The sequence below is a fragment of the Leopardus geoffroyi genome, chromosome B3 (assembly GCF_018350155.1).
Source record: "Leopardus geoffroyi isolate Oge1 chromosome B3, O.geoffroyi_Oge1_pat1.0, whole genome shotgun sequence".
Lineage (NCBI taxonomy): Eukaryota > Metazoa > Chordata > Mammalia > Carnivora > Felidae > Leopardus > Leopardus geoffroyi.
The window spans coordinates 104,232,884-104,247,778 of NC_059337.1; the positions used below are offsets into that span (position 1 = coordinate 104,232,884).

Here is a 14,895-nt window from a genome sequence, read left to right on the forward strand (position 1 = left end):
GACTCATATGGTGGACTTGCAGGAGACACAGGTTGGGGTGGGGTGGTTGTCAGCACACAGAAAGTTGCACGGGGATCCAGACATTCCAATGGTTGTGCCTGGGAAGCAGATCCCTTGATTTTCCAGGAGGTGGTTAGTCCTTGGTGCCTGCGCCATGAGGCTAAATGGGCTTCTCTCACACGCGCGCGCGGAGGGGAGAGCAGATGAAAGGATACAAATTCAACAGCCTTTTATTGTCAGCAAACAAAGAGGGGCACACATGTGCCAGTTTATAAATTACTGTTTTCATTAAAAAGGAGTTCAAAAATCAGGTTCCACTTATCATTGTTAAAACCTTAAATTTTTTTTAGCCGTGTGATTTCATTATATGAATTACAGAACAGTAATAGAGTAATATTACTCTTAAGCCAGCTCACTTAAATTTAAGACATTCAAGACCCAATAATGCATTAGGTTCTTTAGTTCAAGTTATGCAAATAATATACATTTTTTATTCGGCTTCCCACCAGGTTATACATGTATTATAAACACAACAAAGACCTCTTTCTTGTACAATATATTACTCAGAAGCTGGTGAAAAATAGAAGCCAAAATATTGTGAATTACATTCTCAAAATGGTTTGGCTTTGTACGACCGGCTGACATATTTTAAATGCTAAAGAGAAGCTGGGACTGGAAAGGAAAATGTTGACTCACTGTTACCTACTACTGTTGTCATTCATACCGATGTTCTTCAATGTCTAAATCAGATTATTATCTTTATTTTCTTTAGAGTGGAACTAGCAGACCCAGCTTTGCTACATTTGGAAAATCAGCAGGGGGAATGGTCATCTCTAAAAGACAAAAATAAAAGAAGGGACTGAAACTTAACATAAATTACCATGGCTGTCCCCAAACTCAGAACTGGAGAGAACCTTTTTATTCTTTTACACAAAGCTGATGATGGAAATTGATATGGATTATTTCACAAGCCTTGTTTCTTAAATATTTTGTATGGTTGCATGATATAATTCACACACTTTTTAAAAAATATAGCCGCTGACATATTAATTCCATTTGGGCTTTCAAAGAAAAAAAAAAAAGCTAAAGTTTAGGAAATTAGAAATACTGGTGGGTTCTGTCGTATGACAAACACAGCATTTACATCATTTATAGACTTAGCCCCAAAATTTATACGCTAGGTGGTGAGATAGCTCTGTGTCCTTGCCAAGGTTTCCATGTTGCCATTTATGCCCAATGTGGTCAATTGGTAACTTGCTCAATTTGATAAAATTAATCAATAATATATATATATATATATATATATATGTATATATATATATGGATATATATGGATTTTTCGAAAAAGTGAACATGAGCATATTTGTGTGTGTCTCTGAAACATACAAATGAATCTCATCGTAATCTCATGCTTTAAAAATATCCCTTCACCCAGGGGGCTTTACTTGTTTTGCTGAGCAGACTGAAAACAAAAATAAGAAAAGTGGAAAATAAGAAATTCACAGTCCCTTGGCTTCATGACGTAACATGAGCTCTGTGGGAACGAGGGAGCATTCCTTTATACTTGTATGCAATCTGAGCTCAGTGGCTTTGAAAGCTCTGAAGTCCTCCACAAAACTCTTTCCTCCCTCTTACCCTCCCCCCCCAAAAAATACCCCATCTCAACTAATTTATATAATCTCATCAGCATTTCTAACAGAAACTCTCACCTCGGATTCATTCCTTCCTGCGGTAGAGTGGGTAGAACCAGCCTCTGGAGTACTTAGCAAATCACTCTCAGCCGCTCCTTCAAGTCAACAAGTGTCAGTCAGCACACAGTTCTTTCTAGGCGGCAAGAAGGGCCGCACTGGACCGCAGGCCAGCGCGTGTTAGGATGGTGCATCATCATCTGTTTTGATGCTTGCCTGTCTGCCCCTGAGTCTGCGGATGGCTTCCTTCTTAACAAAATCTAGGCACGGAATCACATTTACTGTCACAACACATAGTGCTGCTGCTGCGAAAGATCAAAAATGGCCCTCCATCACATCGCTATTAAGAATTTTAAAAAAGACTGTGAGGTCCGAATTATTTCTTAATTGCATTTCACACCTGGTTAAGATAGTGTCTACAGCTGCAAGGAGATGAAAGGAGTGATTGATCCTTGAAAAGAGAATAGGTAGGGTAGGCCTTGGAAGGCTTGAGAGCAAGGCACACTGGGACGAAGTGAAAAGCAGAATCCACTTTTGCTAGAATGAGTTTCTTGCCAGCGTTTGAAAAAGAGGAAGGTGGCTCTGGGGGCAGCCTTCATTCTCCAGTGCGGACTGCAAATCCCCCACCGAATGGTCTCACTGTAAACAGCAGATATTTCAGACGCAATTAGACTTCCATGTGCCCCGCAAACAGCTGGGAAGAGTTTCCAAAGTTTTCCCTCTTTAATCTGAGTGGAATACTAAGGAAATAAAATATCCTGACAACTTCTGGCGTGGTCTTGTGACTTTAAAAAAAAATCAGCCTGTGAAGTATCACTGCTCTGTTTTAGTCTAATGCTACTTCTATCTTTTATCCTTTTTAATTAGAAGGCAAATTCTCAGACCGCCAGGCCTAATCCCTACACAGTGGAACAAAGCCCAGCAAAGCCTTTGAACACTGTTCAGCCGGGCAGCACAAACCCTAGTAACTGTTGGCAGTAAGGGCAGGACTCTGACCCTCATCTCAGCCATTCTCCTGCAGCTCCTGATGCACCCTGCCCTTCAGAACCCTATCTGTTGTTCTTCTGTTTGGACTGAAAAGACAAAAGAGGAGACAATGTGGGAAGCCTAGAGGATTGGCTAGGTAGGACGCGGGGCGCTAGTGGAGGATAGGGGCAAGTAAATGGAGTTTCACGGGAATGGACACAGTGGGGAGAATTGGATCACCAGATTAGGTCTTTAGGTTCAAGAAATTTCTTCATCCCTCACTAAATCTTTTCATGGACAATGCCACTTTTTAAACAATTGTTGCATTTCCAATTACTCCAGGAGTGTTCAAACAAATGCCCCCAAACCCTCCATGAAAAGTTTGCTCATATTTTAAACTCGCCAGATGAAAATCAATAAAACAAATACCCCCAAATCAGTGGCAGACACTGACATCTCCAAAGTATTTACACTTGTAATAATATTTGAGTCAAGAGCGTAATTTGAGCTCACTCAAGCAAAACCTGCAACTAGACAGAAACGTGAATTTTCAAAGCTAATGGGAACAATCATGAATCAAAAAGCCAAATTCCGAGTATGCAAATATGAAAAAGGATTGTTTGCATTTCCTACTCTGGCTGTGAATTATTTCAGCAGTGGAACGACAGATGCTGCAAACTTTTCCAAACTGTTCTTAGATGGAGCTACGTGTATGTGGGAATTATGTCTGCAGCCGGGATGGTTGAGAGTTGTATCGGGATTTCTGAAAAAGATACGTGTTTTCTATTTGTTGAGACATCTGGGAAAGACACGGCAAGGGAAAAAGGAGGGGAAAACCCCAGAAACCTTTCACTGGGAACATTTTTAGCAGTCCCGCAGACTCTTAAACAGAGCAGGTTTCACAAAACCACTGTCTTTTTTCCCCACTTCTAATGTCTGCAGAAATACCAATATATGTAGTACGGTAATAAACCCAATCATTATGGCTGTCTTTGTAACCAAATAGAAAATGTGTTACTGACCTGGCTTTGGGTGATGAAGAGGTTAATTTAAATCACAGGAAAGGATTCAGTCAGGGGTTTAGATGAATGATGTCCAATAAATGTGTGCGTTTTATCATGTAATCTCAAATCCGAAGTTAGAGTTGAGCAGCCTTTAAGGACGTTCCTATTTTTAAAGCTCTTAGTAAGACAAAGGTACCAAATTTTATGTTGAAATAAAATGTGATTTTGGAATTTTTAAAATGTGAGTTTCGCCCTTATTTCTAGCATCTTTATCTTGAGAACATATGTCTGTCTTATTAAAGGACGCCAATCTATGGAATTATAGTCCATTTCCATATCATATCTATTATTCAAGTGACAAAACCCAGTATCTTCCCCAATACTCTCTGCGCTGTGGAAGCAAATCCTTTCTCCAGGTCACACAGTGCTAAAGTAGGTGAAATGCACAAAGATAATCAAATACAGCTACAGATAGTATGTTACAAAGGATGATGTGGCATTACTGACGGTCTTCTCTCCGACTGCTTTTGTGTTTGTCTTTACCTTTGATACCTTCCAAAAGAACGTGAGACGTAACGGCTACCTACATTGGTGTTCTTTAAACATACCTTACATTCATTCTTCGTTTCATTACAAACGGTTTGAAAAATTAGGATACCCTAATTACTTCGGGGGGGCTCCCAGCAGCGATCACAATTTGCAAATAAAAATACTTTCAAAATATTTAAAATACTCTGAAAAGATAGAAGCCTGTTAAAGAAATTGTCTAAATGTTTGCATACATTTCACCGTCCAGTGCTCCAATGGAAATGATCAATAAACATTTGCATAAACAACAGCAAATTTATTATGCCTATGCGGGTTTTAAATAATCATTGGAAAGCTTTACCTGGTGGGAAATTATTTCCTGTGGTCCTGCATGCACGTGCTGTCTTTTGCAGGCATGTTATAAAGTTCTATGGACAACATGCTGTAGTGATATTTAACACTGCATTTCCAAAAGAAGGTTCCAGAGACTCAGAGAGAGTCCTAGAAATGAACAGAAGCAACAGCCAACACACTTCCCATAAGTCAAACCTGGCGTCACTTCCATCAAGGAATGTGTTTTCTGATTGTTCTTTTCACCATATCATTATCATCTACCTACTCACCTTGATCATGTGTATGAATTAATTTTATAGGAATATAATATAAAAGAATCGAGATCCCTGAAATCCAAAGCTTTTGAAAATAGCTTTTTCTTTTAAGAAACGAAGACTTGCATTGAACAGTAGCAATGCAGTATTACCTCGGTATTCAGTGTGGTTGAATATATTCATTAATACTTATTAGAATGTGAGAATTAAAATATCTACTTATATTTTCTACATTTCTCTTTTTTAGAATTCGTATAATTTAGCTGTACATAATAGCTGTGAGTGAATAGGGTTGCCAAGGTTAAAATATTTTTTGTGCAGCTTAGTTTTTGTTATTGTTTTTCAGTTTATTCTACCAAATTAGGCTTTCTTTACTAAGAATAAAACCTTAGAGGGTTTCTGAAGCTTATAATGTAAATGACCACAAATACTAAGCTCAATCAAAACAAATACTAAAAGAAGAAGAAGAAGAAGAAGAAGAAGAAGAAGAAGACGAAATCCTACCCTTAATTCTGTATTCTGATCCATCAGTGACTGTATAACTATATCATTAACGATGTTCTCTAACTGGGGAAGTCCCTACCCTAGAGTGTAAAGGATCAAAGAAAACATTCTTTTCTGTCTAGTACACTTAGTAGTCCGGCCTCCCAACAGTGGGATAAAAGGAACTTGCTAAACTGTTGCCATTTTGCAACATCTGCTATAATTCCCCTAAATCCAGATTTGTCTGACACAGAGAGGCCTGTTCTTACATCATTGCCATGTGACAGAATAACACCAGTCACATCAAGCTTGAGCATTGCAGCTTCAGGCTATGATAATATGAAGAAAACCTTTTTGCCTAGGGCAAAACACTTGTAACAAAGTATTATTCATCTGGCCAATTTAAATCTTCTCTCAAAAAGGTACCCAGAAACATATGCAGTATGCCTTTGTAAAAGGCTCGAGCAGCTCATAGGCAAATGACCTGAACCAAGAGTACAAAACCTAATGTCCTGATTAATTACTGCTAAGCGGCTCTGATACACAGAAAAGAGAATGCTGGTACTAATCCTTAACCCTGTCCTACATTCTCAAAATAGCCAAAACACTGCTGACAGTTAGAAAAACAAACCTGTCTAGGTTTTAAAAAAAAGAAAAAAAAAAGTCATACATTATCACTTGATGCCCTCCACCTAATAAAACCAGGATGCAGACAGATTAGGGAGTTAGTTACCAGTCCAGGGGGCTTCTTGGGACAAGGACACGGACGGCCTCATAGAAAGAAAACAAATCCGAAGGGGGAAAAATACGTAACAATACACAATCCCCAAGCAGAAATATTTGGGGTATTCTTATTTTCAGGGTTCAGCTTCCAAAAGACTGAGCTTGCCTGGAAATTGTTCCTTAAGAGTTGAGCAACCTCAATACCGCAATGCCTTGCTGATTAACCTGTAGCAAAGATTGCTGTGCTTAGAATTTTATTAGGAAAGGGTGTTAGAATTTTTTACCTATAAAAATAGGAGGATGCTCATATTTTACTCTAAATATCAGACATGTTAGATTTCAAACTATTTGAATTGGAAAGCTATCTTGGTTTCATCAACCACTCAAATTACATCTACCTTTATTAATAAAGCAGAGTTCTGGAGTCCTTGTTATTTTTGCTGAGCAAGAAATAAATGTCTAAAAAGAGAAAGTCCTGTAAGGGAGAAGGAAGTTGCCTATCTTAGCAAATTTCTTTCATTAAAAAACAAAAATCAAAAGGTCACTAAAATGCAGCTTATCGTACTATCAGCCATAATGCTATTATATTGTAAGTAAATAAAATTAAAATACTTCTCTTGGACTTTATGTAAAAACATGTACTTCAATAACACTAATTTAGAGCAAATAATGATCTTTATCTATTTTGAAAGCTGTTCTTAATTTGACATTATTTTACAGGTGCACCCTCTCCCCCTCCCCCCCCCCCACCCCTCCCCGAGTTCTAGGAAATAGCAGGGAACAGGAAAGCCATCCAAGGCTGGGGTTTTGAAGGGCCAGCCTAACTAGGTTCAGGGTCATTTTACTAACTAGGCTGCCCCCAATGCAAAGGAGAAGAGGCATATTTTCACCTGCAATGCAGTTGTTCTCAAGTCTAATTCCATTTTGGATTTTCAAGAATATTTCTCTGTGGGTGCACATCACTTGTAGACACAAGCATTTTCACATGCCACAGCTACCCACCCATTCTTTAATAGATGGTATAGGAAATACATTTTCCACCTGTACGGATCAAAGCGATCAGATGCTGACCGCCGGAGCAAATGCGTGATGCTGCTTTGGCATCACAGCCTGCGTTTTGATGGTTGGTGGTGTTTTTAAGGACACCAAGCCCTTGCTTCTCTTTATACAACCCTTTTTCTCCCTTTCCCTACCTTTTTGCTCTGCCTCTTCCTTCTGCAACTGGTCCCCAAGGGATGCACGTTGATTTCCCATCATTCCTCAGGCCCTTTCTTTCTGAATTAGGGCGACTCACCTTGTCGTTAATGAGGGTTCAACTTTGGAGTCCATTCACCTTGGTTCATAACATCCCCATAATTCTGAGCACCGTCTGCTCCTGCACATGCTGACCTTTGATGGAGATTGTCCTTCCTGAAGCCTGAAGCCCTGACTCTATGCAAGGCAGAGTAAAGAACCAAATCTTGCCACTTCTCAGCTCTGGACATCCAACCTGATAATCCTTCAGAGGTGAAAGAGCTGCTTTATTAAAATACTGCCAAGATTTGACACCATTTAGGGGGAAACTTCTCCTGTCGGTTAGTTGCAGATTTTTTTTTGGCAGATTAAAAAAGATAAGAAGTTTGAAAATCACTGCCCTTCTTGGAATTGAACTGAAATGTTATTAAGGATTGGAAAGACTAAAGTGATTCCCATTATCTGGTCTCCCTTTGACTTGTCAGTTTCCCTAAGGTGTAGGAAGAACAATGGAGAGCACATAAGTTTTGGATTAAAGAGATCCAGATTTCAAACCTGGTTCTTACTTATGAGCTGCATGACCCTGAGTGAATTACTTGATGTCTCTAAACCTCAATGTCCTCAGCTGTAAAATGGGGCCAAATGGGGCCTGTTTCACTGGGTTGTTGGAAGAAGTCAATGAGATAATGATTATAAAGCAAGCTCTTTAACCAACCTCAACAATCCTATTAGGCATTATAATCTCCATTTCACAGAGCAGGGGTGAATGGTTCAGGAAGGTTAAAGCACTTGCCAAATGTCACGGTCACATCACAGGTGTTTAATAAGTGGGGACTATTTACAATCATCAAACCAAGGAGCGTGGGTTCTCACCTACCTCCAAGTAACTCGAGCGCCTTTGCTCTTAGGGGTGAGAGAGCCAAACCTCCTTTTTGACTAGCTCTTCAGAGGCCTTGCCAAGAAAGCACAAGACAAAGGGAAATACCCTCTCCTCCCCTTTACCACCCTCCCACTTTGCAGTAGGCCTTTTTGAAGTTTTACCTCTTGTATCAATGTAACAACCCTTCAAGTTATCATCTCCTTTTCACCAGAGCACTATCCAGAGCCTGAGAAATGTTACATTGCTTGCCAAAGGTCACAGGCATTCATTATGGTGGAACCAGCCTTGTAAATTCCAGCCTCTCCTCCCTTGGGGCCCTTGCTCTTTCCACTACTGCCCTGACTCACTGTTGTTCTGCTCAGGGGCATGGGGGCAGAGAGCGGTCAGGGGTTGGAGAAAGAATGGCTAAACCTTTTGCAAGGGATGTCGTCTGGAGCAGGTGCCAGGAACCCCTCCAGAAGGTCCTCTATACACTCAGGAAAACTACAAGGGTTTCTGGAATGAAGTTTACATAGAAACAAATCTTAGGTAAAAATAGAAATCAGGGGGCGCCTGGGTGTCTCAGTGGGTTAAGCATCCAACTTTAGCTCAGGTCGTGATCTCCCGGTTCATGGGCTCAAGCCCCACGTCCGGCTCTGTGCTGACAGCTCAGAGCCTGGAGGCTGCTTTCGATTCTGTGTCTCCCTCTCTCTTTCTGCCCCTCCCCCACTCTGCTCTGTTTCTCTCTGTCTCAAAAATAAATAAACATAAAAAATATTTAAAAAAAATAGAAATCAGCGTTAAATTACTAGGTCACTAAACAGAAAAGACCAATACAGTAGAAGCCATATCAGGGTGTTTTTGCAAAAGAAAAATATTTCCAGAAGAAATAGTGACCTAATAGCCTGTATTTTTAACCGTGTATGTACCAAAATGATTTTTTAAATTAACATATTAGAAAATCAGGTTAGTAATAATGGAGTTATAACTGCTGATTCCCACCATCCCTCTGTCCCAACTGAAACTCCATATCCTCTCTGCCTCATTAGGGATTGTGATTAGAAGACAGAAAATTAATTGAAAGGACTCTCAAGGGTACTCTGTATCCCCTGCCTTCTCAAAGATCCTCAGGTGATTAAAGAAATGTGCATACGAATCACCTGGGGACCTTGTTAAAATTCAGATTCTGGTTCAATAGGTCTTGGGATGGGACCTACCATTCCACTTCTCCCATGAGAAGCAGAGAGTTCAGATGACCGAAGTAATACAGACAGTGGATCAACTCAGTTCTACCTCTTGAAAATGTTAGTGCAGCCCTTAGAATTCAAGAGATCCTGGTTGAAGTCAGGATGCTAACTCTAAAGTATTGCTCATTCCCAGACCTCAGAGGCAACCAACCTGGAGATCCTGTATGGTAGGCAGGTTCAGCTTGCCAAGTAGAACAGGCTGCTCAAGGTAGAGGAGGCGGGCAACCTGTCGTATAGATCCCCACCTTTAATCAAAAAGGTCAGGAAGAGAAAGGTTTGTCAGTGACCTAATAAGCCCAGGTGAGAATCTCTAAGTAGGGACCAGACCCTGATTGTCTTAAAACCAAATTTCCTATTCAATTAGAATGTAAAAGGTGAGCAGTTGGCTGTTGGTAGGACTTAATGGGTAGGTGCTGGGGAGAAAGGTACTGTGAATCCTCAGAAAAGGCAAAACTAGAGCATCCAAGCAGAGAGCAGGGTGAGGGAAGGAGTGCTGGGCTTCCCCCCACCCACCCCCTTTTCCTTCTTTTACTGTGATTTTTCTGGCCCTGGCCAAGTGAAGGAGACTTGAGGGGGTGAGTGACATTACTGGCTAAGATTTTTTTTTTTTAAGTTTATTTATCTTTGACACACAGAGAGAGAGACAGAGCATGAGTGGGGGAGGGGCAGAGAGAGGGAGGTACAGAATCTGAAGCAGGCTCCAGGCTCTGAGCTGTCAGCACAGAGCCCGATGCGGGGCTCGAACTCGCGGACCGCGAGATCATGACCTGAGCTGAAGTCGGACGCTCAACTGACCGAGCCACCCAGGCACCCCAGAACTGACTAAGATTTAAGGACGAGAGTTCTGCTGGAGGGAGCCAGAGTGAGAAGAAAGAGAAGGCGGCTGAATGAGAGGTAAAAGCAGGCTTCGCAGGGTGGGGCTGCAGGAGGGCTGAAACTTTGGCTGTCTGCAGGCAAGAGAGGGGCTGGAACTTTATAAAAAAAATTTTTTTTAAAGGACCTGCTACTTCTCAGTAGCTAGGCCATACACTCTTATATGTTAGATCGATCACCTGCTGGCAGATTCGGATTGAGGCCAAGTTGAGAATATGATTAAGAACTAGGATTTGTCTCTTGTCTTGTCTTCCCATTCCCTGGAAAGAGTGAACTACATCAGACTGAAACCCACCTGCCCTCCATCCCTGCACTGTCCACTCCCAGATCAGAGGGATGCTTAACAAGGGCAAGAATGGTCATGTGACTTAGGGTGCCCCAGTGGGAAATGTGATGGGAGAGTGCCAACGTGGATTGCTTGCTCTTGTCTCATAGCAAGAGTGTCTCTCGCACACAAGTTTTTAAAAGTGGTTTTGGCAGAATGGGTGTATGAGCCTATGGGAAAGTTCTATGCTTAAGTGTTCTATTAGATAAAAAACTAATTGTTTCCGATTCTTAAACAGAAAAGGAAGATCATTTCCTGTTAGCTATTAAAATACATGCTTTCTTGTGAGACTGGCGGACCTGCTTCCTGTTTTCAGAAGCTGGACAGAGGGGTGGCTGGAGAGTAATCATTGTGAAGCCCTGCGATTCACCCCATTTTGGCCGTTGCTAATGCCCCCTTGAATCTGTTAACACTTTTTTTCTGAAAACCTTCTTAGTGGATGTGAAGGGAAAAAAGGGGGAGGGGGATAAAGGCTACTGTCAGATTGATTAAGTGAACGCTCATTAGAGAAAGTAACAAGAGGTGAAATCTGCATATGCATTGCAGAAATGTGTCTGATCTTGCTAAGTTGTAAAAAGACAAAAGGGCTGAAAACCTCCCTAGCTGGAAGTACTTGAGGGAGAACTGGGGGAGGGGAACATTCTCTAATAGTGACCATCCTTCTTTATAAACACATGCTAGAGCAGCCACAGTCTGCAACGCTTGGGTATATATTTGCAACTCTGTTTTCTAGAAATTTGTACTACAAATATAAATGAATTAATCTGACTGTTCCTAGAATACACTAGCCACTTCCTTAATTTATTTTAATACGAATTTTATTTCCTCCTTTTCCTTTCACTCCTCAAGAGACCCTTCCCTCACCCCATATATAACTATTCTATTGTACCCAAGAACCTAAAGCGATTGGTTTTGTGTCATTGGGGGCATAAACTGTTTCTGTCCGGGGTAGAATAGATTTTTTTCTTTCTCAGTTGTAAAAGATAAGCAAACCTAGGGTCAATTATTTTTGCTTAAATTTCTTGTTTGTTGGAGGTGAGTGGGGCCATCCTTACCAAAATTCTCCCTAGCTTACTGTCCTGAACAAAAAATTTAGAATAGGATCCAGGCTCCAGGCAATCGGTATTGACTTTAAGGAGGCGAAGGTCCCCCGCTCACTATAAAGTGGTCAGCTTGGTATGTAATTACAATGAACAGTTAAGCTGGTAACTTGAGTAACGCTTTTAAGAAGACAGCGTATTTCCAATTCCTCTCATCTGTGGGAGAAGCCTAATACTATAGCTGTAAGATAACGGTGATGATTTTTTGTTAGTATGCATTTTTTATGAACAAAAATTTCATAAGTAGTGTCAAATCTGATGTTTCTGTTAACGTTCATCGTCAGGCATTCCTGTGGTTAGCTTTCTACCTTTCTGCTAACACCTCAAACTCAGCTCCTCTTCTCCAGAAACCTAACCAGAAAATTCCTTACTGAAAGAGATGATGGTGTTGACCTTAACCTGCAGAATGAAGATACTTCAGGGCTTAGTGTGAAAAGCGAGATAGAGGGGCGCCTGGGTGGCTCGGTCAGTTAAGTGTCCGACTTCGGCTCAGGTCATGATCTCAAGGCTCATGAGTTCAAGCCCTGCATCGGGCTCTGTGTGGACAGCTCAGAGCCTGGAGCCTGCTTCAGATTCTGTGTCTCCCCGTCTCTCTGCTCCTCCCCTGCTTGCACTCAGTCTCTTTCTCTCTCAAAATAAATAAACATTAAAAAAAATAAGGCAAGATAGACAGTGATATCAAATGTGCTTCAACTGACACCAACCTTTAATTTTAAAAAGTTAGAAAGAAGAAAAGCACGAGCTTGACATTTCTTAGGTTTAGAAAAAAGACAGCATGCATGAGGGGTGGACCAGACTGCCCTGAAGATTTGAAAGGAGATGAACAACAATAATAATAATGCTTTGCCAGAGGATGTCCTTTGAAATATCTGCAGATTGCAACAAAGTGGTTCTTCTCATATGCCGGGTTGTCTGGGCTGTTTTGCACCATTATGTGCTTTGGAGATCCTTGTAATTACAAATTTAAGACTTAAATCCTCAGTTCTTCTTTATATTTCTAAACTACCCCCATAGGTATATTTACTTCCTTCTTTTGTCAAGCTTAAACATTTCCAATTACCTCAGATTCTAAAGGGAAATGTGATGGTTAAATTCCTGCACTTGTAATGACATTTATTAATCCAGTTCTGGTGAGAAATGTTGAATGTCTTGCCTTCCCAAATCATACATTTTAATTCCAAACACACCTCCAAAGAAAATTGACATTGTTTAATTAAAACGAGGGTGCACATTAATAAGAAAGGATATCATTTTGTTATTTATATATAATTTTATTTTGTTAAAAAAAATGAACAGAGACTACTGGTAAGTTCCATAATTGCCCTCCATGGTGAAGGAATAAGTGTAGGAGAGAAGAAAAGCACAGTAAGACACATATGTTAGTAAAACACTCCTTAATACTACACAAGCTGTAGAAAATGCTACTTTGCATTTGGTCCTCAACATGGCTAACTGCAAGCCATTGAGTAAAAAGTGCACCTTTTAAACTAATTCCTTGGTCCGAAGATAGAACCCCAACTAGAAACCTCCTCATTAATATGCTATAATGGTCAAGTAAGAGATTAATAGCAAAGTCACCTGCTAAAGCAACCAGGAACCTGTTGATTAACAATAAGCCTCCAAAAATAAGATACCAGATTGCAAAGCAAAATCAAGTCTCAGGGCAACAAGTCCTTCTGTAATTTATTCCTTCTTTATATGAGGGCATAAAGCTCCCTTTATAAACGTGTTTTCCAGGCCCTGCTGTGAGCTGTAGGTGTGAGCTTTTCAGCTGATTTATTAATTTTAGTTTCAATCAACGTGTCACCTGCAGACACAAAAATGTAGGCCTCACCACAGAAAATACAATTTAAGAGAAAAAAAAAAAGTAAAAGAAAAAACAGGGCTCTAATTCAAAAAACTCTGCCAGCATTTTTTTTTTTCCCGACGAACACTGGAACGTCTATTCTTTGAGATCTAAAATAATTCCCAGCAACATAATTAAAAGAAATCAAAATTAAACATTTTTGTCATACTTCGAAAGTCAGTCTTAGACCCGGGAAGAGTAACATGAGGCCTGCCAAAACAATCAGTTCCTCTTGTCAGTAGGGGTACATTCTCCCCAAAGAATCGAGTGAACAACAAGTCCCCTGGGCAAAATGTGCAAAAAATTCTCAATTAGTTGTCTTTATTTAGTGAGCACTATGGGGTCCTCAACCACACTATAGAATTATGGCAAGAAAGCTGAGCTCTTCACTAGCTTATTAGCATTCTCAGAGGGTTGGAGCGCTGCTGATAGCAGGCTGTTGCCTCCAAGAGCTGTTGGTGGGACCCCTACACTCCCGGGCTTTGTCCTTTTGTCCTTCCAAGCCAGCAGGAAGTACTGCCCTATGTTCGGGGCATTCTGGGATACCTTCATTCCATTCACAGTTTGCATTACCGACCGGGCCCAAGTCTTTGTTATTGACTATGACCATCACTGTTGCAGGTTTAAATGAAAAGCAAAAGCAATCCGTATGTATCAGTCAATCCTAAATGCAGGTTGAGGAAGTAGCCCCTTCCAAATGAACATCCTTGTAGGGCTGGAGTGGCCTTCTGCGGCCAAAGCCCCACAGGAAATCCATGTCCCAGGTTATAATCTGGCTGCTTTCTTTCATCCCGAAATGACGTTAGGCGAGGGGATAGAAATGGGAGTGGGTTAGTGAATATACCAGACTGCGTCCTCAGCGGTTACATTTTTACAGCACTCCCTTACCTATTGATCTCCTCCCCACACCCACAACCCACTTACCTCTAAACACTCTTGTCCCAGAAAAAGAAAACAAGAAAGATGAAAAGTGAAAATAAAAGGAGAACTGGCAGCAAGTGTTAGAAATGCCTTTTCTAAAGACGAGGGTATTTGCCGCTTTAGGGAAAACACTATCATTGACTAAATTAACAAGTTGTCTTATCAACTGCCATAAGCCTCGGAGTCTAATTAATTTAGTACTGATCAATAGTCCTGAATGAGGCATTGATTTCTGCCTGCTCGAAAGGGCTGCAGCTGAAATCACTTTCTCTGTATGCCACACACACACACACACACACACACACACACACACAGGCATCCAAAGCTTATGCGTTATCACATTAAGATTTTATTTCACTCCTTCTATGTGAACGGGAATTTCATGAACCAACTATAAATGAGAAAATGGAATCAAAAGCAACTTTGGAAGTAAGAACAGTTTTACTAGCAAGTGTGAACAGAGCTTGAACACTCCTGGCCAAAGTTCTGCT

The 14,895-nt window shown here is 40.8% G+C and overlaps 1 long non-coding RNA gene across 7 annotated transcripts in view; it reads left to right on the plus strand.

The window, feature by feature from the left end:
- LOC123583894 overlaps positions 1-14,895 on the plus strand; it is a 170,182-nt gene that overhangs the window by 70,675 nt on the left and 84,612 nt on the right. The window lies entirely within an intron of this gene.